General features: G+C 34.8%; 1 protein-coding gene across 1 annotated transcript in view; it reads right to left on the minus strand.

The window, feature by feature from the left end:
- LOC118748378 overlaps positions 1–5,297 on the minus strand; it is a 14,041-nt gene that overhangs the window by 3,772 nt on the left and 4,972 nt on the right. The gene's annotated exons all lie outside the window — the stretch shown is intronic.

Consider the following 5,297-nt stretch of genomic DNA (forward strand, 5'->3'; position numbering starts at 1 on the left):
TAAAAACACACAAAAAATTCAAATTAAATGACAGCAAACACCATTAACTGCGCCGCACAGTGGAAGAGCCGCATATAAAATGTAACAAAAAGTAGTAGATGTGCTCCGATTTTCCTAAAAATTTTAAACGGGACTACTTTTGCCTAGGAATGAATAAATATGAAAAATGGTAGACTGCCACGCCCGCTACTTTAGGGGGCGGTAATGGTAAATGTCAGCGCAGTTCAATTAAATTCTGAATTCTTCTATTCATACAGAATCGACTTCCTGTGTCCTTTGATAATTGCTAGAGTAGGTTTTCTCTGGAAAAAATCCTTTAAACCTGTTAGTAGACATGTTTGAAATCGAGTAAACCACTTATTCAGATATTTCCACTCATTATTAGAAAATTGGGACTTTCTGCCACTCTCAGACCACTGTGCGCCGCCCCATTGGCGAACGAAAGCAAAAGTGACAAATGCGAAAGTCAACGCTGAATTATTTAGTAAAGTTTAGGCCAGCATGCGCCACTTTGCTTTTCGTAGTCAAATGCTGCGAGTCATTTCTTTCTTCCACTACTCTTTCGCTTGTTATGCTGCGGCTAAAGCAATTCAAATTTCTCACACTTTATTTGTTTATTCATTGAAAAAGTAGCGTTTTCTGTGGCACCTGTTTCTTTGCGCTTTTATTACTCATTCTTTCCTTTTTATGATCAGCTATTTCTGTAGCTCAAACGTTTAGCTGAAAAATGTATGGCTTGTAATGTTGGCTCAAAGTTTTGCCAACGTTTTACCAGACAAGTTTTAAGTGGATGTCAGCATCTTACTGTCAGATGTTAATCGCCAGGCGGTTATTTTTTGTACGGAATTATTAATTGCTTTCTTGCTTTTATTGGCGATTGATTGAAATTTATCACTGAAAGCAAAAATTCTTACACTTTCGCTTTCCTTTTTGAGTTGGATGGAGATTGTACGAACGTGTGAAAGTAAAAACTGGAACTTTAAGACTGATTTAGAATTTTTTGTCATTCATAAAGTGGACATCAATTTTTGCTCATTTAATGCGCAGCCATAAATTTTTTCTCATTTATAAAATACGCACAATTTTTGATTTTGTTTACAAAAAAAACTGAGCAAAAATTATTTTTATTATAGTAGCTGACCATAATTTTTTGGGTAGCTTACGAATGGTACATACATTTTTGCCCATTTATAACTGGACATACGTTTGAAGTAATTGAAAAAAACTGTGTAATTTTTAGTAATTTAAAATTTGTTTGGTAAATTAAAAACTGGGCATAAATTTTTGGTCATCTAAGAACCGGGCATACATTTTTAGTCTCTGTAAAATTGGACATATCTTATGGTCATAAAAAGTGTTTGGACATTTCAAAACTTGGCATGTATTTTGGGTAATTCAAACACTGGGAATACAATGCGTAAAGTCGCTAAAAAAATCGACATACATTTTTTGTCATTTCATTTGACTGATGAGTTTAGTCATTTGAGGTCGCACATTAATTTTCGATAGTTTAAAGCAATTTTTGATGGTATAAAATTCGTACATATGTAAGTACGTACAAATCTTTGGTCATACATTTTTGGCAATTAAAAACTGGGCATACATTTTCGCTAATTTAACAAATGTTTGGAAGTTCAAAAAAATAGACACACATATTTGGTTAAATTACCATAAAATGGGACACAAATATTTGCTTATTCAAAAAACTGCGGACAGAAGATTTATGGCGGAATGTGAAAACCAGCTGACTTTTTCAATAAGTACTTTTCAGATTGGCTAGCCACCCTGAACTCGCCGAACATTCCAAATTTTTTATGTTTTATAAAACGCACTTGGTGGTTCAATTTTTAAGACAGGAAAGGGAACAACTGGCTCTTGCATGGTTGCAGTCAATCTAACCTAACCTAGCCTAAAATGTGAAAATAAACACGTGGATAGAATTGACTTCGTTCAAAATCTCATTTCTTACTGCTTTATTTTCCATGTCCACTTATTCTCAAAGATTGCTCTTTGTAGTCAAAACTTCATATTCAATTTTGAGAGACATATGACTTTGCAGAGTCAATTTCGAAGTGACCATAATTTTGTTGCTAGCTTTTAAGCGACCATAAATTGATTTGCTGTTTTAGAATAAAAAAAATTATGTCCAGACTGTAATTATGTCCAGACTGTAATTGTGTCTTGTTCTAAAATAACCAAATCAGTTTGCCCATTTTTTTTAATTTATGTCTAGTTTTTCAATTACCGAAAAATTGTTTAAATTTAAATGTGCATAAAAAACATTTCCAAAAATATGTATATTTACAGTTTTTGAGTGCCAGAAAATATATGTCCAACTCGTAAGTAACTCAAAAATTATGTCGAGTTTTTAAAACTTTTGTCCGAATTCGAAATTATACAACAACCTATCTAATTTTTAATGAATTTTACGTCCAATTTTTAAGCCAACCAAATGTTTTGTCTAGTTTTTAAGAGTACCTAAACTGAACATTTTAAGTTATCAAAATTGTATGCCTAGTTTGTAAATTACCAAAAATTTATGTCCAGTTTTGAGGTGACCAAAAATTTATCTCCAATTTTTTAGCAACCTAGAAAACTATGTCCAGTTTTTCAGACGCCAAATTTCTGTGCCTAAATTAAAAAGAAAGAAACAAATGATGTGCAGTTTTTAATTACCAAAAGTTTATATCCAGTTTTTAAGGGCCGTTTGCACCACACTAACACACTACCTGGAGGTACATCCTTCAATTCAGCACATCGACTACTTTATCGATCACATGTTATATGCTTGGTGTCGATAACGATGTTTAACTGGAAGTTAGAATTAACCAGAAATAGTGCAAACGGCCCTAAGATAACCAGAATTTTGGCTAGTTTTTATTATCAGTTTGTAAATTTGAAAAATTATGTGAACGACAATTCTTTTATATTTCCAATTTCCGAAATTGTTCACTAAACATAATTTCAAAATTTTAATAATAAATAAATGTTTAGGTTTTTTTCATTACATGCAGTAAAACTCCCTACAGCAAAATTATAAATTAGTATTTTCCATTTTCTATTTTCCACCTTTTTCAATCAATGTTCCGCGCAAAAACTACGACTTAGCTATTACATATGCCAGATGAGGTTTGTCGCTGGAGTCTTTTGTTTGCAAGCAAATTTTCTTTGTTGTTGCAACCTTTAATACATGTTTTACAAAAAATTTTTCTACTGTTTATCACTGTCGTAGGTATTTTTTTAAGCGCATCAGTGCATGACATAAGCATGGCCGTTGTTCTCATGTGATGATAGGTGCAGTAGTCAAAATACAAAAATAAATTAAATTATCTTTTACTTATCCTCAATGCATACAAGTAAGAGGTCATACATGGTGAAAAAGTATAATTCTCACACAAAGATTATAGTGCGCGGTGAGAAATCATATCCTTCACGTATTCACTACAAACATATCGCACTATATAATATTTAGACTATGTACATATTTAGGCGTGTCGAATCTGATCTTGCCACTAATTCACAGTGTTAAGTGCTTACTTATCCATTAGGTGGTTTGCATTATATGGCTTTACGATTAGAGCACATCGGGGGACTTTCTGTGGCAAAGGAGTCTCCATATACAAATGTTATTAATTTGTCCTTATTTCCGATAACCTATAAGTCTCATCGAAAAATAAGGAAGTGGCCAAGGGGAAATTATGAATGCTCTCTGTGAATGCTAGGGGGAAGCACATTCGTCTAACCGAGGTTAATCTATATGTTCGATAATTTCACCTCCATTATCTCCACTAAGCTATTGAAAAAGCGTGATCCCAAATGCTTGCGACGACTTGTCTGGAGAGCTGGGTGTCAAAGAATATAGTGACGATCCCTGACCGATACTTACTATCCCGTATGAGACAAGCTGCATTCTCTATGACAAATATCTCCGCCTGAAAAACATTGAAGTTATCTAGCGGGTTGTATGGTAGCCTCATGTGGAGGTCCTTGGACTACAGACCAGAGTCGACTCCTTTCTCCATCTTTGAGCCATCGGTGTAAACGATCGACCATGATGAGAAGGCTTTGGGAGCTTTCGAGAGAAAGCCAGATCTGTTTTCGTCGACGACGGACATAGTTAAGTGCATACAAATACAGCGATTGCGCTGCCTTGGACATGTTGTACGCATGGATGCCGGCGCTCTGGTGAAAATATCTTTCGATTCCGCATCCATGTGTGGACAACGAAAACAAGGGCGTCCAAGAACGCAATGGAAGGATCAAGTGCAGAAGCACATTTCTGGCGCAAATTACGCAAATTTGCACAGAAGAGAGGCAATTGGAGAAGCTTTGTGATCTTACGGGTCCCAAAGTCAGTGCATAAGCCATTTCTGGGATATTTTTTTAAGATGCACATATATACATATAGCGAATCGCTTGCTATAAGCAACAGACTCCTGCTTGTAGCTGAATCTAAAGCTTAAAATATGACGCTGATTTTACTGAGCCCTTAAACCGAATAAGCCTTCTCTCTTTCTACTGGAGATTCTCTCACATCGGCCACCCAATGTTGACTTTTCGATTTTTTATATTTCATTTACCGATTTTGATAGTTAACATGGTGTGCAATGTTGACATCAAAGATTTTACGCAAATTTTATTTTTTTGACGAGTAATTTGCAAACAAATGTTTATGCAGGCTTTTACACTTTTTGCAATATTTCAGCAACCATTCATTCGAATCTTATGATTTTTTGACAGAAATTAGAGAACTTATTGGGTTGCTCACATTTGCCCATAGTGGGTGAACGGGTACGCAAGATTCGATATTGAGTATAGTGGTGCAACTGTAACTGCATACCCACCAGAACGACAATAAGGAGAGTAAAGACTTTGGTTGGGAAGAAAATTATTGAAAAGCTGAAGAGTTTGTTAAAAATCCAAGGCGGAACATCGAGAGCACCAAATAAACTCCTGGACTTATTTATTTATTCAGTTTTACTCGAGTGCATTTCATTTTACTCGATACCTTTTCCCACAGACTGCTTTAGCTAAATCATAAATATACATAGCAGTATATGTGTAACAATTGTTTCCCCCAATTGAATATGCAATTCTCATTTTTTTTTCTACGCAATCTAATAGTTTTCCCATTACCATTATCTTCCCTTTTAACGGGACTTATGCATTTAACAACAATTATCTACTATTGATTACTGGTAACTTACCGCTTGAGAAATTTACTCCAGTTTCCTGCTGATTTTCTGTTTTTTGTTGTTGTTGTTTTTATCTGCTGCTATACGCTTGGCGTCGGCTTA

The sequence above is a fragment of the Rhagoletis pomonella genome, unplaced genomic scaffold (genome assembly GCF_013731165.1).
Source record: "Rhagoletis pomonella isolate Grant_MI unplaced genomic scaffold, Rhpom_1.0 Rhpom_scaffold_00013, whole genome shotgun sequence".
Lineage (NCBI taxonomy): Eukaryota > Metazoa > Arthropoda > Insecta > Diptera > Tephritidae > Rhagoletis > Rhagoletis pomonella.